Source organism: Panthera tigris, chromosome B3, assembly GCF_018350195.1.
Source record: "Panthera tigris isolate Pti1 chromosome B3, P.tigris_Pti1_mat1.1, whole genome shotgun sequence".
Classification (NCBI taxonomy): Eukaryota; Metazoa; Chordata; class Mammalia; order Carnivora; family Felidae; genus Panthera; species Panthera tigris.
Genome location: NC_056665.1, coordinates 116,072,659 through 116,099,453, shown reverse-complemented (window position 1 = coordinate 116,099,453; position 26,795 = coordinate 116,072,659). Strand labels below are relative to the sequence as shown.

The 26,795-nt window shown below is 43.6% G+C and overlaps 1 protein-coding gene and 1 long non-coding RNA gene across 10 annotated transcripts in view; one reads left to right on the top strand and one right to left on the bottom strand.

The window, feature by feature from the left end:
• Positions 1-20,568, bottom strand: part of SIPA1L1 (signal induced proliferation associated 1 like 1) — a 362,769-nt gene extending 342,201 nt beyond the window's left edge. For all 8 annotated transcript variants that reach the window (XM_042990031.1, XM_042990035.1, XM_042990026.1 and 5 more), the window contains exons 1-2: positions 20,494-20,568; positions 19,805-19,864 (exon numbers count right to left, since the gene is read on the bottom strand). The gene's annotated coding sequence lies outside the window, so the exon portion shown is untranslated. The remainder of the gene's footprint in view (positions 1-19,804; positions 19,865-20,493) is intronic.
• A 142-nt stretch (positions 20,569-20,710) lies between these two features.
• Positions 20,711-26,795, top strand: part of LOC122239654 — an 81,043-nt gene continuing 74,958 nt past the window's right edge. Inside the window, exons 1-2 of one of the 2 annotated variants that reach the window (XR_006218972.1) lie at positions 20,711-21,231; positions 23,876-23,970. This is a non-coding gene — a long non-coding RNA (uncharacterized LOC122239654). The remainder of the gene's footprint in view (positions 21,232-23,875; positions 23,971-26,795) is intronic. The other variant, XR_006218971.1, reaches the window with a different exon arrangement.

Genomic DNA, 26,795 nt, shown 5'->3' with positions numbered 1-26,795 from the left:
TGTAACGCAGATGAAATATGTTTCCAAGAACCCACCATTATAACCTAAATGAAATGTATCTTTCCACCAGGAAAGCTAAAAAGCTAGGAAGGCTTGTAAGAAGGGAGGATGGGCAGTTGACATGGACTGGGTGTCTATTATGTGCCTATACATGCTGTTGCACAACTGCCATCATAATCAGAGCTCCCATCTATTGGTACTAAACCCAAACTGTAGGGAGGGTGTGACTACGTTGTCTTATTTCTTCTTGACAATAACCTTGTGAGCTAAGCATCATCACTGTCCCCTTTTTAAAAAAGAGGAGGGCACCTGGGTGGCTCAGTCGATTAGGCATTTGATTCTTGATTTCGGCTCAGGTCATGATGCCATGGTCCGTGAGATCAAGCCCCGCATCAGGCTCTATGCTGACAGCATGGAGCCTGCTGGGGATTCTCACTCCCTCTCCCTTCTGCCCCTTCCCAGACTGCGCATGTACTCTCTCGCATTCTCGCTCTCAAAATAAATAAATAAACTTTAAAAAATAATAAAGAAGAGGAAAGAGGTTAAGGAACCACCTGAGGTCACTGTGGTAGGATGGAAACCAGGTCTCCAGTCCCAAAGCCCACATGTGCCACTACCACTTACCAAGAAACACTGTGTAACACGGGAATGCACCTTAGCCTCTGTGTCCACGTTCTAAATCTAAACTGCACAAATGAGGGCAATTCCTTCCTCAGATGTTGGCTATGAAAATTAATGAGACAATAATATCCAAAAAAGTATTGGTACATAACAGACTTTCAAAAAATGAAACTTCCTTTTTTTAGCTTCTCCTGTTGTGAACTTCCTGGTCTTAAACCATGAGCACTCAGTGGACACACCGTAACTTGTAAATCAGCTCTCACACCCTGTCCTCGAGGGCAGGCCTTGTCTTACTCATATCCAACAGGTTAAATAAAATTAACATTTGAGAAGAACATCCAGAATGCCAAATCCCACCTTACAAAGTTTTAGGACACAACTCACTTGTAACTCAAAAACTATTCACAGAGAAATCTGAGGTCAAAGCTGCTCTTGGTTTTGTTTCCCAGCGTGTTCTTCCAGAGGAATCCAGACACCCCCCCCTCCCCCCCAGCAAGGCTGCTGCTGCCCCCAAGGCTGATGTCACGCTGCCCATGGCAGAAAATGCTGCAGTTTTCCCAGGGCCTCTTCCTTCCCCCTGTCAGATTTCACCTTCAGATTTCACCTCCAGATTACTGGACAATCGCTGGTTCCTTGTTTTCAGAAGCCATTTTTACAAGATAGGAAACATGAAAACATTAACCGTGGTTAGTTATACTGGGTGGTAAAAGGGTGGAGGACTTTTTTCTTTTTCTTCATGTTTTCTGCTATTTTCCAAATTTTCCAAAAAACCTTATGCAATACTTTCACAATACAAAGCCAGAAGAGAAGAGAAAAGCCAATATATTTAAATGATTTCCTTTGTCTGCTACTGGACATCTTCCTCCCTTCTTCCCGACTTCCCCAACGAGCTGGAAGCATCTAGAGAACAGGTCTGCTAAATTATCTGCACAACTCTCAACACAGGACCTCCGCACAGCAGTCAGTACCTGACACAAAACAGCTCAGTATCTGTCGAGTGCCTGATGAATATTTGGGTACTATTTAGAAACGGACTTTGTTAACAGCTGGTGGGTAGACCAAGGTATGGATGTGGTGTGTCTTTAATGAACTTGGATTATCATAGTTATATATTATTAAAAAGGTAGCTTTCAAAAATCCAAAGCAGTCGGACATGAAAAGCATGTGACCCACAGACAAGGTGAACTACTGAGGTGACTCACTGTTGCAGGGGTAAACCGAGAACAGGGTAGTGAGCAGAGCTTAAGTCCTTGTGCGTCCAGCTCTAAACGACGCCCAGAAGTTCATTAAAATAATCCCCAGGCTCTGGGCCCCACTTAGAGGGCACACCGAAGCCCAGCTCAGCTACCAAAGTTGAGGAACACTCTTTAAAATTAATCTTTGTTCTTAAGATTAAATAATAAACCTAAATACTAAAGCAAACAGGGGATTAAGATAAAACCACCCCAGCAATGTTATTACTCCACCAAAAATCCTTATCTAATACACCAAAGCAGAAAACTTTGAGGACTGATTTAACATGGAAGAGAAGTCTCAAATGTTTGATTTGGAAAAAGGACCTGAACATAAAACTTAAAGAACAGTATATTACTGGATTCAATAAACATACAATGTTCACAAGTCAATAGAAAATTTAAGGTGATAAAAATGTTTTCCTTTTTACCATGACCTAAGTTAACTAAATTTCCTTTTATTAGTGACTTCAATTCTGTCTGATCAATTGAATGTGTGTTTCCTAGAAGCGCACTTGATTGCCAGGACCGACCTTACACCTGTTTTTGTATTTTCAATAAACTTCAGTTTTATTAACCTCTCTTTATATATCTTCATATTGCTGGGGCGCCTGGCTGGCTCAGTTGGTTGAGTGTCCAATTTCGGCTCATATCATGATCTCCTGGTTTGTGAGTTCAAGCCCCAAGTGACCCTCTGTGCTGACAGCCCAGAGCCTGGAGCCTGCTTTGGATTCTATGTCTCCCTCTCTCTCTCTGCCCCTCCCCCACTCATGCTGTGCCTCTCTCTCTTTCTCAAAAATAAATAAACGTTAAAAAAAAAAAAACAACTGTATATTGCTAATATGCCTCCTGGCTCTTAAAAGGCACTTACTTCAAAACAAAGCAGATGCAGACTTGATGAGAGTATGATAATTTTAGGGCAATAGGTGGAAATCAATGACAGGATGACAATGTCACAGCAGAACCCATGCTCCAAGATGAGACTGAAAGCATTTCAGCCAGAAAATACATTTCTCACGTTTCCTGTCTTGCCTTCAGTTGGGAAGTGAAGTGAAAATGTTCTTACTAGGAAATAATTCTGTCATTATTAAGAACTCTGTGAAGATTTATTATTTATTTCAGCATCACCATAAATATTTACATTTCATCTAGCTTTTTGCACTAGACACATTTGCAACCCTGGTCCTTGAACTTCTCTCGCAGGTGTGAGCCCTGTACGAGGCTGTTTCCTACATCTTAGTAAGTTCAGCAGGCCAGAGAGAACACTCAACAACAACCATTAGCTTGACTCCAATGGAAGGGAAAAAATTAAATATATTATCCGAGCATTTTTCTCGAGGAGTCTGATATACTTGCTCAGATGCACCTCCTAAAAGTTCATTCACCTACCACCTAATTTTTCTTAGTGAAACCAACAACAGGAGGAGGTGAGAGAAATTAAAAGAAATGGGGTAATGCCTGCGCAAAACCATGCCTGAGTCTCCGGAAAGACACAAAAAGGTTAAGGGTCTGAAAGTGAGGCAAGTTACTTAACCTTTCTCAGCTTTGCCGTCTGTTGATCATACCTATTCCACAGGAATTCCGCAAGGATAAAATAAGATGATCTAAACAAAGAACCTATTCATTGGTAGAATTCAGCAAAAGGTATTTATGACCATTATTAGCTGAGCACTGTAGAGGTCACCTTGACAGGCCAAAGTCCTACAACAGATACAGGAAAAGAAATGGCCCAAATGGGTCACAGGCCAGTTCTGGGAAGCCCAGATCATCAGTAGAGATAAAAAACAGTTTCTAACTCTCCACTGCAGCACAACACAGACAAGTGATAAACTACACACTGTGCTTAAAAATTCTACCAGCAAGACCAGCCTTTCACTGGAGAAATGGATGGAGAGCCTCCATCACCAGCGTGGACAGTGTTTAAAACAGGGTGATGGCCACAGCTACCCTATTACACAGACAGGCTGTGCAGCATTTCCAACAATAAAATATGTTCTATGCACACAGCCAGAACATGGCTGCAACAGGTGACTGCATTTCCCAACTCAGTGGTTGCTGCAATGTATGTTCATGTAGGAAGAAGGTTTATCACAGGAACTCAACAGCTTGGCTCCCACTCGTGGAGTCCTAATGTCTATCTTCAGGCTTGCTATAAAGATTAGCAGTGATGTGACATGAAGGGTCTGGCACACTGGGCACTAAGTACGTGGCAGTCTTTGTAAATTTTATAACTAGGAAGCAACAAAATCCAAAGGCCAAGCCTGCCATGAAGCAATCGGAAAGAGAGTGGCTCCTTTTCAACCAAGAAATGAAGGTGTCTGAAAACAATTGGATAAAAAACACAGTAACAAGACTTATAACAGGGAATAAATCAGGCAACAGTAGGTTAATCAGTTTGCCACCCAAGAATGAATGCCAATGTGCCCATTCCTCTGGAGCAAACACACAAAATGAGGAATGGTCCCTATCCTCCAAGGATCTCCATCTACCCAAGGAGAAATCACATGGTTTCACCTGTCTATCTGCATTGCCCCCTCAATTCTATGTCCCATGAAGACAAAACCCACAAGTTCACACTGCTGCACAGTGCAGGAACGCAATAAAAATTTGTTAAACAAATGAGACATTCATAGGATCTCAAGGACTAAAAGAGTCACCTGCCTCAAAAGTTTCCAAGCCTGGCTTCGCAGACTGCTCAATCTGAATGTCCAAGGTGCAGAGAACCCATGTATTTAGCATGCTCCCCAGAAGATTCTAACACTCCATAGAGACAGAACCACCAACCTCCTTAAGCCCCCATGAACTATCTGAATGGCCTTTACAAGGACCCATCCAGAATGATCCAGCCTAGGCACGCCAAGGGGAATGCAGCCTGTCACACCCCAAGCAAAGTCCTTTCTGATGCTCATTCAAATGTCTACTCCCGTCCCTCTCTATGAGGCCTGGGAAGACAAAGGTAATCTCTCCTCCTTCAGCATGATGGACCTCAACTCTTTTGACAGGGATGACATCCCTTCCAAGTCTTCTCCAAGCTAAAATTTTTTTTTTAATGTTTATTTATTTTTCAGAGAGAAACAGAGTGTGAGCGGGGGAGGGCCAGAGAGAGACAGAGACAGACAGACAAAATCTGAAGCAGGCTCCGGGCTCTGAGCTGTCAGCACAGAGCCTGATGTGGGACTCGAACTCATGAACTGTGAGATAATGACCTGAGCCAAAGTCAGATGCTTAACTGACTGAGCCACGCGGGTGCCCCTCCAGGCTAATATTCTTGATGAATCACCCATTAACTATTTAATGCTAAGCTCCATAAGTACACAACACAGTACAACAGCATATTAGAGAAGGGAGAAATCAAGGTGAGTTACACTAACCAGGAAGAGGTCAGAGAAGGAGGTGGGCACAGAAGAATGAGAAAGACACAGATAAAACCGGAACTCATGGGCTGGTATTGCATCAGAGGAGAGAGGAGATAATGATAGGGAGTGTGAAATGCAGGGAAGGGGATAAGAGAGAGATAAAGCTATGGGTGAGGAATGTAGTCTTTTGAATTGAATAGAACTAAAATGGAAAATGAACAAAGACTCAAAGAGAGTTGGAATAGTTGGGAAGAAGAGAAAGCAGAGACAGTTGCTGGAGAGGCCAAAGAAATCAGATAAGCAGGAGAGACCCTAGAGAAAGGTCACAAAAGCACGTAGGAGAGTGTGAGTCTGATACAGTAAGGTAATGCAAACACTTTAGCTCCCTGGAGGTGACAAGTGTACCTAGGTGGTACCTTAGAAAGCATAGGCAGATAAGAAGGCCTAGAGACTAGAACAGCATGAGGCAAGGGGCTCACAAAGGAGCCTGCTACAGCCACCTAGATACAAAACGAAGGTCGAGGGTCTGTCCTAAGATGGTGGCAATTAAAAGAGGAAAAGCTGAAAACAAGAATCAATTCAGAAGAAAAAAAAAAATGGAGGTGCTTGGTCACAGACCAGACCAAAGAGGGAAGAAAGGAAAGAATCAGAGATGACATCTGGAGAGCTACTTGAAAAACTCAAGGAAGAAGCAGGAGCTCAAGGAGAAGCAAGATAACTGCGCAGCCCCATGCACTGAGTGCGAGCAGGGTGACCTGTCGACGAAAGCTTCAAAGTTCAATCCCCATTCCAGAAACACACATGGCAGCTCACGGTTTTGCTCTTTTCTCTGGTCCCAGCACTGGTTGTAGTTTCTGTGCCAGCAGACAAGGAGTATCTGGTTTTGAGCCCAAAAAGTAACATCACCACCCAAGTTCAAACGTTGCGGTAGAGCACGCCGAAAGAAGTCAGCCATGAAAGCCCACATATTGCCTGAGCCCATTTACAGGACACATCCAGAGGGGGCAAACCTATAAAAATGCCAAGTGGATCGGTGAAGCCCTAGTGCTGGGGGCAGGGAAGCAGGATGGGACTGGGGACAAACAGGGAGTGACTGCAAAGGGGGTTGGAGTTTCTTTGTGGGATGATGAAGATATTCTAAAATTGTTTATGGAGATGGTAACACAATTCTACCAATGTACTAAAAACTGATTTGTACACTTCAAAGGGGAGACCCATATAATAAGTTAATTATGACGCAACAAAAGTGTTACATAAAGAAAAAAATTAAAAAATAAAAACTTAGGAGTGCATATTACTGTGACCTCAGAAACTTAGACCCCATCTCCCCAATAAAAATGTCTAGGAGATTTGAGTTCAATCAAAAAGCTATCAGGCAATTTGGAAAATTCTAAAATGTATCTTAGTCTAACAAAGCTATATTCCTTCCAGGGGTTCCTGTTCCCCCGATGCCTTCCCTCATTACTAAAGCCATCACTGCTCTCTCTACGCTGAACACCTAACATACTTATTTAGCCACAGCTCCCAACAACTGTCGGTCATTCATCAACAGTTATACTCACTACATGTGTCAGGCCCTCAAAGGCACCCCTCTCTCCTCTCTGAATAGCCTGCAGTGGGCCCCCAGCTGATGCCCAACCGAATCCTGTGGACTAAAGAAGAAACAAACCACAAGGGCAGTGAGGAAAGTGTAGTGCCTCTGTTCAAGCTGCCTGGGGCATCAGAAGAGCTGAGAACCAGCACCTACATCTCTGGACGGAAGACGCTCCTAAAGCAACACCTAACCTTTGGGAAGGTATCGAGCATCAGCAAATACTACATCTCAAGGACACAACTATTTACTGCAATCTCTAAAGAAGGACATTTAGTAAGGTTGAAACACCACTGACTGAACTCTAAGACTGATGCTTTCAACATTTTCAGTTGGATCTTAAATTTTAATCTATCGGGTTCACATATACATGTAACATATTTTACCTGCCTATAACAAGGCTTTAAGCAATCCCAACACCTAGGAATGTATAAATAGGTTTTCTGAATCAAGTAACACGGACAGTGGTCTCTCTAATGAATGTGACCTCTTAGACCCTACTTGTTAACTGACGCGAGTCATGGAAAGCCTAAAATAATAAAGACCCTGAGAAAGGAAAGAGCTGGGTTTTTTCCACCATAACGTCCTCCCACCTAAACAACATCACTTTGGCTTGCAGCTATGTGTATTAAGGGGCAAGTATGGCGCCACACGCCGTGTGGTACTACAGTGGCTCTGCGCATAATGAAGCTCTCGGACACCCTGAAGGGAACCAAAATACCAAACTCTCCCAGAAGCCGCGCAGGACTCACAGAATGAATCAAAAAGAAAGCTGTTCCATCTATTGGGAAAGAAAACCAGCCTTTGAAAGGCAAATGCCAACTTTCCACAATACATTCCGGCCCACGGCCTGTGACTTACGTAGTTCAAAAGAGACCACACGGTACCTAAGATGGTAACCAGCCTACTTTCCAGAAATAATACCACCATTCCAAGACATAACGTTAGAGGTTTTAACTTTTTTTTTCTCATTTGATCTCAAGAATTCTGAGAAGGGCAAACACTTTCCCCATTTCACAGACGAGGAAACGGAATTCCTACTAAAGATGGACTCCCCTCGCATGTCAACAGCGATCTCACACCCAGCGTATATAAATCAGCTCTCAGCTCCCCGTTCCTCCATCTTCCCCATTTCAATGAGTTGTTCCACTTGCCGAGGCCAAAACCCTGGTGTCATCCTTGACTCCACTCCTTCTACCACGCTACCTCATCACACCCTTCAGGGAATCACATCAGCCCCACCTGAGATACGTCCAGGATCCAGTCACTTCTCATCACCTCCACTGCTGTCATCGTATCTGACCCAGATTATTGCTAGAACCCCCAGAAATCCCCCCGCTTCCACCTTAGTCCCCCCAACATACATACCTTATTCTATTCTCTACACAACCAAGTTTTTTACTTCAAAAATACGTCAGATGAAACCCTTTTAGAAAACCCTCTGGTGGCTTCCCATCTCACCCGGAGTGGTTCATTACTGTATATATAGGATGAAACAGCATCTGCCATCCAGAAGATGCTCAGTGAATAATGCTGACTAGTAAACAAAAGAAAAATGGCCAAATTCAAGAGCCAGGATTACACAAATCTTCCAGGGCTCTTAGTAACAATGAGACCAGATTTATAACAGCAAATAATGCACATGGGAAGAAATTCTTTTTTTTTTATTTTTTTTATTTGAGAGAGAGAGAGAGCACACACAAGGTGGGGGGTGGGGAGAGGGAGAGACAGAGAGAGAGAGAGTGAGTGAGTCTGAAGCGGGCTCCACACTGAGCATAGAGCCCGATGTGGGGCTTGACCCCATGACCCTGGGATCATGAAAATCATGATCATCATGATTGAAATCATCAATCATGAAATCAAGAGATGGACACTCAACCAACTGAGCCACCCAGGCACCCCCAGGGGAAGAAATTCTTAAATCTTACTTTGAATAACTGAATCCTATCACACATAATCAATACAATGTTCAATTTCTAACAACAAATTCGTAAGAAAATATCATTTTATAAAGCCATGAAATCTCCCACTAAGTTATGTGAATATTACATATTTGGTAACATGGGACAATTGACAGCTTAATTATCACAGCACTGGTAACCAGACTTTCAGTGTGACTTTCTACATTCAGTAACGTGACGGCACTGCATCTCAAGACTACCATGCACGTAAATGACAAGGACTTTAAAAGACTCGGATCCAAGTACCTAGAAAAAGGGTGATAAGCATTTCCAAATCTCCCACACTGGCATTATATCAATCTTCTGAAACAGGAATTAAGTTTCTAGAGTATTACAAGTAACAGCAGAAAAGTTAGATTCAGAATTGTCTCCTACCAAAATTATAAGGACTCTCAGAGTGAAGTTAAAATGTTGATTGTTTTCAGATCAGAGTGAAACTAATGCTAAAATTATCCACCATTACAGAAGTTTCTCACTAAAATGTTTTAGAGTTAAAAACAAATTTTCTGAACTTCTTTCTTTAGTTCTTTCAAAAACATTCCTACTATCTGTAAAAAGCCTTAAATCTCCTAAATCACAAAAATAAATTCACAGAATTTTAACAGTTGGCCTTAAAGGAAACTTAATCCAATCCTCAACCTTCTTCCTCTTACAAATGAAAAGATACATGGTATGTAATAAGCAAACAATTAAAATGTGTTGAATGAGTGAAAAAACGAAGATCCGAAAAGGGTATACAACTCTTTTAAGGTCAGTTAATGGAAAAATCCAGATTAACCAAAACTAGGTTTCTAGATTCTTTTGGAACAGATGTGGAAGTAGAGGAAACCAAGATTTGAAAACCTTATCTGGGTCCTCAGGAAAAACTTAACCAAAACTCATTTGAGCCTAAAATTCATTAGTTTTGTCACTTAGAAAAGCCCTTGATAAAATAAATGTTGCCAAGACCTATCTCCTTGGAAACCGAAAAGGCAGAACTGTCTAGGGTTTCTTTCTTCTTCTATACAAAGAATATTTAACACAGGACTATTTTCATAGTAAGTAACTACAATTGTTTTGCATCAGCGGTAAAACAGGTGGCCTCTGACTAAAAGAAAAATCAGCCAGAGGAGGAACAGAACGCTGAAAAGGACCTTATCAATCACTAGAAGAGTTGTCAGCCACAAGAGAGCAGGAATCAGACATTCTTTTGTCACCACAAGCAGCCACTAGCCCCTGGCATTATAGTGGGAGTCAATAAATACAGGATAAGTGAGTAAGTTACTCCTTAGAGATCCACCCATGTAGACATAAAGTCATTTGGTCACCACCGAACAAATCTTTACTTCAGGCCTACTAAGTGCAAACATACTACATTTTCCTCCACAGCGATTCTACCAATGGCCCCTCAAGTAAAAGACACTCAACCAAAACTATCCTCACAGTTTTGTCAAGAAGATAACAAAGTATGACTTAAGTAGCCTAAATTACTTACTAAAACGGTCACTTAATTTGCTATTCTGGTTCCAATCTCTCTCATTCAGTTCATCCTGTACAACCGAGCCATGTTAGTTTTTTGTTCTTTGCACATCCCAGAAAAGAAAACAGTGCTGTGGCTAAGTATTCTATCTTTGTATGTGGTCTACCACTATTCAATAAGCAGATGTGGAAAATCAGAATCAACTGACCTAGAATAGGAAAAGATACTGTCAAGGAAAAAAATGCCACCATGACAGTTCTTATAATAATTGATACCACTGAGGGGCGCCTGGGTGGCTCAGTCGGTTGAGCATCCAATTTCAGCTCAGGTCATGATCTCGCGACCTGTGAGTTTGAGCCCCGCGTCGGGCTCTGTGCTGACAGTTCAAAGCCTGGAGCCTGCTTTCGGATTCTGTGTCTCCCTTTCTCTCTGCCCCTCCCCCGCTCATGCTCTCTCTCTGTCAAAAATAAACATTAAAAAAAAATTTAATAATTGATACCACTGAAAATCTTGAGATTACCACTAGAGGCTTCCCTATAACACTGTGATACAACTGATCCAGGGGGACACACATCCAATCTTCAAGATCAAGTCAAGGTCCATCGCCTTTTTGAAACTTTCCCAAGCCATTGGACTAGGTATCTATGAAATAACTTTGTAAACCAGGAAGTACTGGACACACAGCTCTTACTATACGAGTTGCCAGCTGATAGCCTTGCATACATTCTACCATTTAAATCACTTTACTTCATTCTTTAAGTGCGTCTAATCCCCTCAAAAAAATGAAAAATTCTACAAATTGTTTTCTCAATTGTTGACTTCTCTATTCTCCATTACTTAACACCTAGAATGGCATAAATTAAAAGTGACATTCACACTTCCTGATTTTAATATACTGCAAAGCTAATATAATCAAGACAGTTCTGGTGCTGGCATAAAGACAAACAAACAGACCAAGAGAGTAGACAGCCCAGAAATAAACCCTTGTGTAAATGGTCAACTGATCTTCAACAAGGGAGCCAAGACCATTCGATGAGGAAAGGACAATCTCTTCAACAAATAGTGTTGAGAGAGAGTGAACTGGATATCCACACGCAAAAGAATTAAGTTGGACCCTCATCTTATACCATACACAAAAATTAACTCAAAATGGATTAAAGACCTAAACATAAGAACTGAAACTATAAAATTTCTAGAAGAAAACATAGGAAGGAAGTTTCACGACACTGGTCTTAGCAATAACTTCCTGGATATGATGCCAAAAGCGCAGGCAACAAAAGGAAAAATAGACAAATTTTTAAAACTTTTGTGCATCAAAGGATACAATCAACATAGTGAAAAGGCAACCCACAGAATAGAAGGAAATACAGGCAAATCATATATCTGGTAAGGGGTTAATATCCAGAATATATAAAGGACTCCTACGACTCAACAACAAAAAGTCAAATAACCCCATTGAAAAATGGGCAAAGGATTTGAATAGACATTTTCTCCAGAGATGATATACAAATAGCCAACAAGCATATGAAAGACGCTCAACATCATTTATCAGAGAAATGCAAATCAAAACCACGAGATACCACCTCACACTCTTAGGATGACTCCTATGGAAAAAAAAAGAAAATAACAAGTGCTGACAAGGATGTGGAGACACTGGAACCTTCATACACTGCTGGTGGGAGTGTAAAACCACTGCGGTTTTACAACTACTATGAAAAATAGTATGGAGATTACTCAAAAATTTCAAAATAGAACTACCATCTGATCCAGCAATCCCACTTGTGTGTATATTCAAAAGAACTGAAAGCAAGGCCTGAAAGATACATTTGTACACCCATGTTCATACCAGCATTATCCACAGTAGCCAAGAGGTGGAAGCAACCAGAACGTCAATAAATGGATGAGTAGATAAACAAAATATGGTATATACACAGCATGGAATATTATTCAGCCTCAAAACAAGGAAATCCTGTTATACGCCAACATGTATAAACCTTGAAGACTTTATGGTAAGTGAAATAAGCCAGTCACAAAAAAACAAATACCGCATGATTCCACTTACGTGAAGTATCTACAGCAGACAGAGTCACAGAAACGGAAAGAAGAATGGCAGTGGCGAGGGATAAGGGGAAAGGGAGAGGGGAACCATTTCATGGGTGTAGTTTCAGATTTGCAAGATGAGAAAGTTCTGAAGATCTGCTTCAGAACACGAATGTGCTTCACACTTAAAAATGGTTAAGATGGTCAACTGTGTCACATGTTTTTTTTTTTAAGACAGTAAAAAAACGTGAGGGGGGCCCAGGTGGCCCCCAGTCATGATCTCACGGTCTGTGAGTTCAAGCCCCGCGTCGGGCTCTGTGCTGACAGCTCAGAGCCTGGAGCCTGCTTTGGATTCTGTCTCCCTCTCTCTCTCTGCCCCTCCCCCACTCATGCTCTGTCTCTGTCTCAGAAATAAACATACGTTAAAAAAACAAACAAACAAAAATGTCGTAAGTGCCAACACAGAATTACCAAATTGGATTTTCACGTTCTACCTCCACTGCAGAATCGAAGCAGCCTGACCCTTTGAGGTGTTGGCACTCATTTCCACAGATTTTTCCAAGTTGTCTTTTTTAGTCAATGGCTAGCACAGAGGACCAGAGGCTCTCTCCTTCTCACCCATTCAAAATTAAGTTTACATACTCCCAGCCAGCTGCTCTCTGCTTTAAGCCTACTACTGGTCTACCTTATTGTCAAGCAGAAGTTCAAAAATGATACAAAAACTACTGTGCTCTCAACTGGGTGGGGGAGAAGCATAACAGAATCATCCACTGAGTCTCTTCAACCCTCCATCCACCTGATATCTCGCCTACTGCCCCGGAGAAAAGCCCCAGAGTTCACTGTGATCCCCTACCCTCTCCACCCAAGCACTTCCTGCTCCCCCAAAACACACATCCTACCCAAACTGCTGAAAACCACTATTTTAAAAACACTGCCTTGAAAACGGCCTTCAGAACAATCCCACCGAAAGCAATTATTAGGCTGACATTCTCGAACTCTGAATGAGCCTTTTCTGTGAACACTGTAGCTCTCCATAACCTATCATTTACCTACTGAAACATTTTGTTTTGCAATTATTATACCTCATTTCCTATTACAAAGGATTAGCACTAAGATCTTTAAAAAAATAAAATAAAGTAACAAGGAGACGCTCTGAAGAATCACAGGCACCTCCCAAACTAGAAGAGAGGAACCACACTGGGTCTCCACCGGGGCAAGCCATCCTCACAGGTTTCTGAGCCATGAGTCCAACCCCACCCCAAACACATACAGACACACAGCACACTCTCTTTACGTAGGAAACGCCAGCCGCTCAGAAATTAGACTTGGGCAAAGTAAACAGGCAAAACCTTCTGAGGTTTTCACAGGAGCAGCCAGAATTAGGCCTAGGAAAAGGGAGGCGGTAAATCAACCACACACCAAGCTGCAGTGCAAGGAGAGGAACATGTATTTTTGAAGTCTTCTAAAGAAAAGCAGTTTGGGGGGCGCCTGGGTGGCTTAGTCGGTTAAGCGTCCGACTTCGGCTCAGGTCATGATCTCACGGTCCATGAGCTGGAGCCCCGCGTCGGGCTCTGTGCTGACAGCTCAGAGCCTGGAGCCTGTTTCAGATTCTGTGTCTTCTGACCCTCCCCCGTTCATGCTCTGTCTCTCTCTGTCTCAAAAATAAATAAACATTGAAAAAAAAAATTTTTTTAAAAGAAAAGCAGTTTGGTTCCAACAAGTCACAAACTGACATTTCTTGCAAAAATCTGGGAAAACACTGCTTTCCACTTTTTTCCTAGGTACACATAGGTGAAGCCAGCAATACTAATCAAATTGGGTGAAAATTTTAGGACATGCAACTGATTTATAAGGATAGATCTTATAGGCCTCTCCTTAGAAGTACTGACTCTTCCTGAAAGCATGAGATACCACAGTTCAGCTGTCAGCTGCTTCTCTGAGAGCATCACGAGCCACAAAGAAACTTGTAAAAACCAACAGTCAGGGGCGCCTGGGTGGCTCAGTCGGTTAAGCGTCTGACTTCAGCTCAGGTCACAATCTCGCTGTCTGTGAGTTCGAGCCCTGCGTCGGGCTCTGGGCTGATGGCTCAGAGCCTGGAGCCTGCTTCCGATTCTGTGTCTCCCTCTCTCTCTGCCCCTCTCCCGTTCATGCTCTGTCTCTCTCTGTCTCAAAAATAAATAAAACGTTAAAAAAAAAAAAAAAAAACCCAACAGTCAGTTCTGGGAACTAAGACTGTTAAAGGGAATGCAAGGAGCTGGTAATACATCCAACCAGAATACCTATCTAGGCAAATAACTCTAGAATATGAAATAATAATAATAATAACAATAATAATAATAATAAAGGGACCCAAGGAAAAGAGACTGATCACAGTCAAGTCTGGATTACAGAAACGTGATCATTCACCATGAAACCCTTTGCTTTTCCTTTCTCACTAGCTTTCTTGTGAGCAGTTCAGAACTCATTCTAAAAGGAAGCAAGACCCTAAACCACAAAAACCAATTAATGATTGTACCTGTAGCTGTGGGAGAAGACGGCTTTATGGAGAAAGTGGAAAGAGGAATAACCAAAATTAACTATTGTATCTGCGAAAGTCATTTAACCCGGACCCGCTCTGGGGGAGGAAAGAGGAAAAAGAAGCCGGCGGGGGCCGAGGCTCCACGTCCTGTCCTGCCCGCCCCAGTTGCCTTCGAGTGACCCCTGTGCTGGCGCAAACCAGACAGCCTCCCTCTCCAAGCCTGCGCACTCCGACCCGCCTGCACGCTCCCGCCTCTCCTGAATTGAAAGAGGGAAATCTAACATTATGTAATTGCCTGTTTCCCACAATTTAAAGTGAGGCATACTATAATCCTAATTAGAGGGAGAAGTTGGTGCGACATGACAAGTAACAAATTAGAAATCTAAAGACCGAAAACTCTCATCCCAGACTTCCAGAAGCAAAGAGAAAGGGCCTCGGGGGACGCCGCGGCACACCCACCACGACACTGCTGGCGTAGGAGGGGCCGACTGAAACCGCCCCTGACGTTCCTCCATGGCATTTCGGGGTCATCCCTCTTGGTCTTCAAGAAAACACTCATGTTCTCTTTACTCTCCCCAGGCCAAAATTAAAGCAGAAGATGGATGTGGGCCGGCCCCTACCTCGGAAGACAGACCCCGATGGGTCTCCTTCCCCTTGTGCTCACAAAGCCAGTCACACACCTCATTCCATCCCTGGCTCAAACCACGTGTTGGAGAGATCCCGAGAGAAGGGATTCTTTCCCATGCTTCTGACTCACTCCAGAGCTCATCAAAAGCCCACCCGAAGAAGAAGACTTATCATGTACGGATAATTCATTTACATCTAACCTATGGAAAATTAAGTGCCAGACAGGTGTGTGGACTTTGTTTGGCTTTTTTTTCTTTTTACTAGCTAGACATCGAGGGGGGAAAAACAACTAATGAGGTCAATTTACTTCTTATACCAACAAAGGATACTTTTGGTGTAAGAAGTGGATAGAAAGTTGGGTTGTCAATCTCAAGAGGTAGTGGAACACCCAGATTTTAAATAGCACTGGACTTGGAACAAAACACAGAGTTGTGGATGAGCACTGAAAGAATAACATAATGCTTAATCCTCCCAGGAAAAAGGAGAGCCCCTCATCTAAAGGGCAGTCACCCAACTGGCAGGGATATTTCTTCTCTCCTGGGTCGGATTACTCCAGCGGCAGGTAGGGTGGTGCTATATAAATAAATTGCATTTTCAGCAGGAAGCTCCTTCAACAAGTTCCTGTTTTATGTGCAATTATCCCTCCGCCTGACCCATCCTCCCCACCAAACCCCCACCGCCTGGTAACACTTAACACGCAACTCAGAGAGAAGGTCTCCAAGTTGCCACTGTTCCAGAAACAGGGAAGGTACAGCCACTTTCGTTTACAAATGAAAAATGAGATAAAGAAGGGAAGAAAATGGTAAACTAGAACAAATGAAGTTTGCCTTCTCTAAATTATGCTGAGTTAATAATATCTATCCTTCACCAAAAAAAAAAAAAAAAAACACACAGGGGGGAAGGCCTACCAAGCTCTACCATGTAGATATTTTAACTAACTCATAATTTCTTTTTCCATAACTTTGTAATTTGAGTAACTCTAAAGCTTACTTACCAAATACTACATCAATGCTGTTTACACAGCGTTTCAACCTTACTGTGGATTTTGTTTCCTTAAGCTTTGCTTCTTCTCATTGTAGACACTTAATCAACCCTGAATAATTAAGAGGAGGAGAGGGAGTACTAAACAAATTTTAATCTACAGACTCAAAGGGGAAAAAAACAGGAAACAAAGGAGTACAGTTAAATCTGGAAACCTGACTTCCAATCACTGCCTGATCGCTAACTAACTAGCTCTTCTATAACCTTGCACAAATCACTTCAACTTTCTAGGCCTCCGTTTCCTCACCTGTAAAATGGAGAAAATGGGCCAAATGATTTAAGTTTAAAATCCCTTCTAGCTTCAATAATCTATGAATCTGTCGATCAGGAAGAAAATGCAATTGCAAATAAGACTTTATGACTTACAAAGTATTTTCAAACATATTTTCTCATTAATTCTTGCAGCAAAGCTGTGAAACAAGCATTATGCCCATCTCTGCAGAAAAAGACAGTTTTTCCGAAAGACAGTTCAGAGAGTTTGATTATTTTTTAAGATCCCCTAGCCAGAAAATTTGAAACTCAGACCTTCTGAGGACAAATATTGGGTTCCATTATTTCAAAAAGTTAAAATTTAAAAATAATTGATTGCCTGCTACGCAAAACCTTTCTGGGGACATCGGCATATTATAATACCAAACCCGGAAAGGTTACTACAAATGGCCCCACTGGAATCACAGGGCCCAAGAGCACACCTCCCAGATAGAGGCACTGAGCAAATATTGCCTGACTCACCATACACCTCAAAAGATTAGGAATACAGTGATACTATGGAGGGAATTTTTTTTTTTTTTCTGAATTTGAGGTATGATCTCCTATGATCTGATTCAAAAGATAGAAAGAAAAAAAAATAAAAACAGTAGAAAGAGGCATTCCATATCAGAGATCTAGCTCTCCATTAGAAGGATGAATCTATGTGTCTTCCTCAGAGAAACTCCAATTTGATCAGTGAACCAAAAGCCCAAATGTGAGAGGTCACCTGGAAATCTTCAGGATATCCATACTTTATACACACACTGATCTGGACTAACAGAAATGATAACACAGCCATGAAGACTGATAAGAATCATGTTCTTATCAATCACTACATACTTTCCCCTCAATTGGAAAGATTCAGGGAATCTGTACTCTTACACTGTTCTACCTCTCATACTTCTGTTTCACAGCTCAAAGAGACAGAAAACAGCCATTTATTGAAAAATTCAAACTGCAAATTTAACATAGGATTTATATACGTCCCAACTCAGTCAACCAAGATCCCCCCTAAAGTCTACAAAACCACTAAGATCAAGCAATCTTCAATCTATGACTTTAAGGTTTTTTTAAAGTTTTTTAAAGTTGTTTTAAAAAATTGGTGGGGCAGAGGGCACTACAACAAAATTACTGATGTAATTCAAAGCAAAAGCAAAGTAAGTAAATACAAACGCCAGAAAGTAACAGTGAAAGAAAAGAGTTAAATGAATCTCAGTATACAATCTAAGCGAGGGGCTCTGGATTCATTACCAAGGGTTCAAGTCAACCTTCCCATAGGATCCTAACAATTGCCTGACACTTCAGATCTGAAAAGTTCTCTGTACTAGAACTGCAATTTCAAACCGGAGGAGCAGCACCAGGAACCGCAGAGAAGCTAACAGCAACACCTACTGACTATCTTGAGCCACTTGCCAAACTTGTTCTCTCGTCAACTAGAGAAATCTAATGATACAGTCAATTTCAAGAGTCCTTTACTTAAGCATAATGAGATAAGAAAATAAGTTGTCACCCACATAAAGCCATCCATCCCCCAAAATCTCTTAGTTTGCCCTTAACCATTTATGAGCAAATCATTACCCAAGTCATTTTAAATGCACTGCTAATTGCTGATGCCTCAGTATAAGTAATTTATTCCATGGGAGAAATGCTTTAATATTAATATTCTCGTTAATAACTGGCATGTCATCTACTACTTGGACACATCAGTGACCATAAACTGCTTTACGTAAACCTTTTATTTGAGACTACTGCTGTTACCACTGTTCTATATTATTCCCATCGTTTTTGGGGTTTTTTTTTTCCCCACCCTAGTTAAAGGTGACTTAATTGCAGCCTTCAAAAACTAAGAGAAAAGTGAAAGTCATTAAATCAGGATTATATAGAAAATTAATACTGTTACTAAACTGGCTGCAGAGTATGATTCTATAGGACTTAATCTTGTACTTTTCCAGAAGATTAAGTCAGAGAATCTTTGCCTTGGATGAATATTCCATATGAGAAAAGAAGAGAAAGTTGACACTTAACTCCCACAGAGTACCAGTATAAAAACAATGGCTTTAAGAGTCTGAGTCAGAGTTTCAACATGAAAGGCTTACTTTATAGAGGAAACGCCAACCCCAGTTCATCCAGATAGACCTGGAACCCGATGAAAGACGACACCTTTACTCTGAAATTTGCATCGCATCACCCACTGGCTCCCAGTTTAGAAATATAATCGTCCAGCAGGTAGTAAGAGTGTCAGTGAATGTTAATCTCTAAAACACCCGTCATGAAAAATTAAATCTATTAAGGTAAACGCCGTCTCTAGGGACCATCAGTCCCCAAATGCTTCCCTTCAAAAACGAATACCAACAACTCAACTAAACAACATCTTCCCTAAAGTGAGCCATTTCCCTTGTCTCTATATTTAACGAACGGTCAAACTCGAAATTTCAACCTGCCCAATACGGCTACATGTCCACGCAGATATGCCGTGAAGCGATAGGGAGCCTCGCAAATTTCCTTTAAGGGCAGGAGAAGTTGGAAACAGATGAGGCTAAAGAGGAAAAGTTCTTTTTGAAGCACCCTCACGCCTCCTCAGCCTTCTCGAGGTTTACTTGCTCCAAGGAAAGCAGGTTAGAGCATCCCCTACTTTCCCTGTCCCCCGGACCCGGGGAGAGAAATTAACCACCCGCGGGCACCGAGCTCTCTTCTCCCTTTCCCATGACTAAACCCCTCGGCCTGTCCTTTCCAACGCAGCCTGCAAAGCGCTCACCCAGGTGACTGAAGGGGAAGGGTGCCCGGTGGAGACGAGAGCTGCCGGGTGGGCGCAGCCACCCCGACGGGGGCGCGGGTCTCCCGGCCTCTGGCGGAGGCGCTCTGCCGGTAGTTATGCAGATTCGGGTTCCTAGGTGCGTGCGCGCGCGCCGTGCGCGGTGCAGCCCGGACTCGCCCCCGCCGGGCTGCGCTATCAGCACGCCACCAAATCGGAAATAAAACTTTGACCGGCCTCCCGAATCCCGCTCCGGGCCCTGCACCCGAGCCCCGGCCAGAAATGCAATGGGGGGGGCTGTCAACAGTCCTTCACCCCCGCTCCCCTGCCCGGACCCGGGGCGCGGGAGCCACTTACCGCTCTGCCCGGCCTCCCGGTGCCACCGCGCGTCCGGGGCGCGTCCGCCGCGCGCTCTCCCTAGGGAGAAAGAGAAACCCTGTGGACGGTCGGCGCGCGCTCACTCGCCGCCTCCTCTGCGGAGAACGGCGGGCAGCGAGGCCGGGCCGGGGCGGGCGGCTAGCGGAGGGGGGCCCGGGGGAGGTGGCGGCGGAATCTGCCCAACTCCCGAGCTCCACTCCGAGGGGAACCCGGAAAGCAGGCTGGAGAGCAGCCTGTGGGGGCCGCGCTCCTGGAGGAGTGGGGGACGGAGGTGCCCCCGTCCCCGGGCATCAACTATTGTCTGGGCGTCCTGGTCCCCGCTCGCGCCGCCTCCGAGGCTCAGCGCCCCCCATGCCGCCCACCAGCCCCCAGGAGAAAAAGCTGGGGGCGGGGGCAGCCGGCGAGTAAAGCGGGTATGGGGTGGCTGGGGGTCCGGGGTCTTGGAGGTCGAAGGTGGACGCAGGGGAAGGGGACGTGCGTGCCGAGTGGGGGGAGGAGACAGGTAACTGCAGACGGGGGTGGGAAGGCCCGGGAGGACCGGTGGGGGGAGGAAATGGGGAGGGAGCCACGGAGGCGGGAAGAGATGGAGTGGCTGGGGGGCGGCCTCTGAAGCCCAGACCTGGCCCTCCCCGGGGACCCTCCTCCCGGGAAGTCGGCGCCGCACTGACTTTTTCGCTTACTCGCTCACGCACGCACTGAACTCGCTCACAAAGTTGCCGACGGTGGCGGCGCCTCACTCGCCCTTCCCTCCCTTCCACTCCCCTCGCCTCCCCGCCTCCCCGCCCCATTCCTTCCCCTCCTTCACTCCCTCCCTCCGCAAGTCTCGGGTGAGATCACCTCTGGGCCGCTCGGCCCTGCGCTCAAATCTCGCGAGAGAAGCGGCGGCTCTGCCGGGCCGGCGGGGGAAGTAGGAGTTGGAGGAAGGTGGGGGACCGCGGAACTCCTAGTTGCTATGACGACGGCAAAGCCCTGGATTCCTGTCTCCAACAGAGAGCCGAGGCTGCAAACGTGGGTGCAGTTTTCAACCTGCCCCCTCCCTTGCCAGACACCCTAATGGTGGGGAAATCGAGGGCCAGAAGCGAGAGGAGGATTCTTAAGCCTATTCGAGAGGACATCTGTAGAACAGCGTCATATCTGGCCAAATTTGGCAAATGAAGCTAATTTTTTCCCCCAGAGGTTCAGGGGGAGATTTCTGTCACAGAAGCCAGCACATATCTGTATCCCCAAATATCAACTGTATATTCAGTTTTTCAGCCCTCCCGTCTAATCTCATCCGCCAGCCTCCACTCCTTAGGCTCCCTCTCTCCTCCCTCCCCCGCCTCCCCATCACCACCACCACCAGGCTGGGCTCCTTGAGGATCTGGCAGCTTCTTCATGTTTGTGTTCTCAGCGCCTCCACAAACTTGGTACATAGTAGCTATTTACTTAATGTCTATTGTGGGGGGGAAAGGAGCACAGGAGTCTGTGCGTGTTCTAATACTTTCCTTTCACCCTACCCTGTAGAGTACCTTAGAAGGTAAGTTTCTGCTCCACAGCCATATTTTGTACTCTATTTCTATCTGCGCGTTTCTGTTCACACAGATTGTGTCTGTTTTTCAATAGTTCTAGTCCTTCCTTTCTCCATCTTTGTCTCATTAAAAAAAACCGGGGGGGGGGGGAGTTGTTTTGTTTTGTTTTGTTTAATCATTAAGCTTTTCAGAGGCCTCCAAACCTACTTCAAAATGCTGCTAAGGGTGAAGACAAAATCTTTTCACACCCTGTTTCTTCTTTTAATCGTAGAAACTTTTCTTTGGGGGCTTTAAATAGTGCCTAAAATGGATGCTGTGAATGGAAGTTAAGCTTAAACTTTAGATTTCAAAAGGGATGAGTGAAAAATAGATTCCATGGTATAGTGAATTATATCTCAATAAAAAACTAATAAATCCCATTCCTACTTACATTAATATGAGAAAACTGTGATTTAATTCAATCCCACAGAACTAGAAAACCTAGGAAAGGGCATGAAGACTAGGCAGTTAAGACTCTTTTGGGTCAAGTGCAAGCTTAAAGCACTAGGTTGATGAAAGTTTTTACCTTAGAAACCTAAATGATACAGTGATTGAAAAGCACTGGCTAACTTCAGGAGACTAGGTTTGAGCTTTTCTGTGTCCCTAATAATTGAGTCTCCTTGAGAAGTCATTTAATCTAATTCTTCATCTGTAAAATGAGGGGATAGCCCAGATATGAGATCGTACAGCTTTAAAATTCTATAGCTCTTAGACCTATAAAAATTTCCAATAAATAACATATTTTCCATTTATATAAAAAAATAACAAATGAGTGTTTCATTTTATAGATCTGTTTCACAAAGTTATTTAAGTGTGGACAAGTTGATTTTAAAGTTTCTCTTGTCTCAACTATAAAAACAACAAAAATATTAACCATGTTACAGTAATTTCACAGGGAATCCATTGTTCAAGATTTGTTTTTACACTAACTCGAAACAGATTCCTTGTTATTTAATAAATACACTAACTCAAAACAAAGACCAAAACTGAATATATCCACATCCCACCAAAATAACTAGAAGGAGGTGGGAGGAAGAGAAGGAAAAAAGAAAGAAAGGAAGGAGAGAAGGAAGGGAGGGCGGGAGGGCAGGCCTTAAAATTACACACTGGTGTTTTTAATATAAATTTTTTTACAAAGAAACTCAATAGAGTATCATCATCCATCCCGTTGATGTGTTTTAAGGAGCCATCTTTCATAGAATAGTACACTGTTGTAAATCAGTAATTCATTTGCTCTGACTCAACTTGTAACATAATTTTGCCCTTAAAGGATGGCTGCCAATCTGTATCCATCCACCAGTACAGTCACAATTTCAGGGCCACCTGTTTTATGACTCCCAGATAGCCATTTGATACATTTGAAATAACTGATCCAAGTGCTAACCAAATCTATTAACTTTATTCAATGCTTATCAGGCTCAACAGTGGGTATAGGCCTCAGATTAGGAAGGGAACTTCCCTAACCTTCAGACAGAGTAGAATCCGAGAAATTGTCCCAGGGACCTAAAACTGCTCTTTCAAAGCCCCAGGCTACTATTTACCCTTCACTGATGACAGACCTTTCACTTGTTTACTGAAGGAGCTAAAGGTGAAATCCACCAAAGCTGTAGGTTCCAGTTGCATGTTTTCTGGGTCAGGCACTCCCTGTGTATCCTCTTAGCCTTCTTGGGATTTCACAATAGAAGACAACAGGCAACAGAAGAGTAAAAGGGTAGGAATAAAGAGTTTGCGAAGTACAAATTGTATCTCAACACCATTCCTGCCTCCTTGCTCTGGGCTCTTCTACCTACCTCTGCCTGACTCCCTCCCACATACACACAAGGGATGTGTAACCCTTCCTAGGGATGAGGAGAACATCTAGTCATTTCCTGTTCCTCCCTCCCAATTCCCTTCTTCGTTTGTTAGAACACATTCCCTCTGGTTATTCAGTTCTACACAACAAAACACCCTAACATATCCAATGTGGAATGAATTTTGACCCAGAAGCCTACCAAGCAAGCAAAAACTGATACTTTTTAATATTATAAACATCATTTCACATTTGCATATTTTTCAGTTAAAGTCTGGCATAGCCATCCCATTATCAGTTCAGAACTTTCTGTTACTGACTATGCATCTACAGGGAATTACTAACACATATTCAGAAAAATTACTCTTAACTATTAGAAAGGACCAAGGTGCCCCCAAATCATCCAAAATTAAGTTATATCTAATGCTGTTTCAACTTTAGGGTTTTATTGTTTTAGCCCTATGTGATGTAACTTGAGTTATCTGAATACTAGATTTCTTAGAACAGTTCAGTCTCCCATCTGCATGATAGTATTTATTATATGTTTAAATACCTACAACTTTATAATCAATTAACATTGCTTAGCAAAGCTTGTACACTTCCTTGTCTACTACCCAACTCTTCTAAAGGACTATTTCACACCTTCTCCCCCTTCATCGAACCTCTGGCTTATTACAGCTAATGCCCTTGCTTCTTCTTTCATTGATTAAATAGAAGCAATCAGATGACAACCTGGCAAACCACCTGCGCCTGTCTGTGAGGAACTCTTCTGTCCTCCTGCCCTTGTGATGAACCCTCAGCGCTCTAAGGTAAGACTAACCTCTCCCACCGTGTACTGGTCCCATCCCCTCTGACCCAGAGACATCGATTCAGCAATTGCCTCCTCTCTCCTGCATCAGGAAATTCCCCTCTCTACTGAATCATTTCTAAGAGTGTCGGCATGCTGTATTATCTGCCATAGTAAAAAAAATAATAAGACATTTCCTAGATTCCATGTTGCCCTCCACTTCACTTTACCCCCGGAATCTCTGAAAGGTTTTGCCATGCTTGCTGTCTTCAGTTCCTCTCCTCCATTCTCTTGAATCCACCCTGGACAGCCTTCTACCCCTACCAGTCCAAGGAAACAGGTCTTCTCAGGGTCCTGAGTGACTGCCTTGGTGCTAAATCCAGCAGTCAGCGCTCATCCTCACCTCATGTGACCCCTCAGCAGTGGGGAAATGTTGCTCACTCTTATCCTTGAAATACTTTCTTCATGTGGCTTTTAGGCTAAGAGTCTATCTTGGCTCTTATTCCAGCTTTCTGGCCTTCTCAGTCTTCAGTCTCTAAACTCAGAAGTCCCCAGGTCTCTAGAGACACCTTCTCTTTGTGGTCTCTTATCATCCTGTGGTTATCTCACCAATCTCATGACTTTAAGTAACATCCATATTCTGACTACCCTCAAATTTACATCTCTGGTCCAGACACCTCTCCGAAATCTAGACTCCTACATCTGTGAAAACTAATAAAGGGAAACCTCACTAACATGGAGTCCAGAGGCTAGAAGAGGGAGCCCTACCACTCAACCTCAATTACAGAAACAATTGTCAATTACAGACTCCCACTAGAAGTGTCAATTACACACCTTGGGCAGAAGAATCCTTAACAGGAAAGGATAATCAATTACGGGCCTCAACAGGGAAAAGATGTATATTGCATCTCCTACAAGAAATCCACTACACCCACAACTCAGCCAATGAGAAACCATCATCACCCTGAACTCACGCTTTTCTCCAGCGGACTTCCCTTCCTCCATATTTTATTATTATTTTAATGTTTATTTATTTTTGAGAGCGAGAGAGACTGTGAGTGGGGGAAGGGCAGAGAGAGAGAGAGAGACACAGAATCTGAAGCAGGCTCCAGGCTCTGAACTGACAGCACAGAGCTCAACCAGGGGCTCAAACCCACGACCCGTGAGATGATGACCTGAGATGAAGTCGGACACTTAACCGACTGAGCCAGCCAGGCGCCCCATGGACTTCCCTTCAAAACAAGTCCCCGTAACTTCCTCCTCCTTCTGCATAAAATACTGTCGTTCTTTGTTGGATTTGCCTGTGGTTTCTCCATAACTTGCTTGTCCTGAATGTAGTTCTCCGTTATTCCTGAGTAAACCCATTTTGTTGGTAGAACAACTGATGGTTTTATTTTTAAGGTTAACACATCCATCTCCTAGTTAACATCTTCAACTGGATGTGTATTAGGTATGTCAAACTTCACCTGTGTAAAACTGAAAAGCTCCAGATATTCCCCGCCCCCTCCCCCCCAAAAAACAGTTCCTTCCTACAATCTTCCCCACCTCAGTTAAGGGCACCCTTCCAGAGCTTCAGAGGTTTCTGTTCAGAGCAAAAGTCCGGGGTCATCCTTGACTTCTCTACTTCTCTCACGGCACATATCCAGACCATTAGTGAATTCTGTTGGCACTTCCTTTAAAATAACGTGTAGAATCCCATCACTTTCTACCAAATGCAAGTCTCTGGTTCAAGCCTTTTCTCACTTGGATAATCACAATATTCTCCCTAGAGGTATCCCTTTCTGATCTCTCTATTCCTGCCCTTTCCCCCCAATAATTTGTTCTATATACAGGACCTACGGTGTGGAACGTAAGTAAGTCAGATCAGGTTACTTCCCTGTTCAAAAGCCTTCAGGTTTTCTCATGTCATTCAGAGAAAAAGCCTAAGTTCCCATTCTGGACCAGGGAAACGTTCTCTCTGACTCCCCTGTACAGCACCGACTTCATCCCCTTCCTCTGCACCCCGCACACCTCCCCCTAGGCTACGAAGGCTTCTCTCTGTTCCCTTGAATACACCAGACACTCTCCTGCCTCCAGGCCCTGCATTTGCTGTTCCCTCTTCCTGAAAAGCTCTTCCCCCAAATGTCTGTGTGTCTCACTCCCTGAGTTTCTTTAGGTGTCTGTTCAAAGGTCACTGTTTTCTTCATTTGCCTGCTTGCTCCTGGTGCTCTTTCTTCTTAACCGTGTGTTATTTTGTAGGTGTCTCTCTCTCTTTTGCATTCATAAGGTAAGATCCCCAACACAGGAGTTGATGTCTGCCTCGTTCGTGCTGTATTCCCAGCACAGTGCCTGGCGTGTATAGAGTAGGCCTTCAATGCATGTTTGTTGGATAAGCAGACAATGCTGTTTTAAAGACAAAGTAAAAAGACTTGCAGGGTATGGTAGACAGACTAATTCCCCCTAAGATATCTGTGTCCTAATACCTGGTCACCTGCCATGGCAAAAGGGATTTTGCAAATGTGATTAAAACCTGGAGATAGGGGGTCTATACCTTAGGGTATCTGAGTGGACCAATGTGTAATCACAAGTTTCTCACAAGAAGGAGGTAGGAGGGCCAGAGTTAGAGTCACAGGAGATAAGACCGTGGAAATAGGGTCAGACAGAGATTTGAAGATGCCACACCCTGGCTGTGATGATGGAGGAAGAGGCCACGAGCCAAGGAAGGTAGGCAGCCTCTTGAAGTTGCACAAGGTGAGGGAAGGAGACTCTCTCCTAGAGCCTTCAGAAGAATTTGTAGCCCTGCCGACACCTCGATTGTAGCTCATTGAAATCCATTTTGGGCTTGCAACCTTCAGAACCGCAAGATAA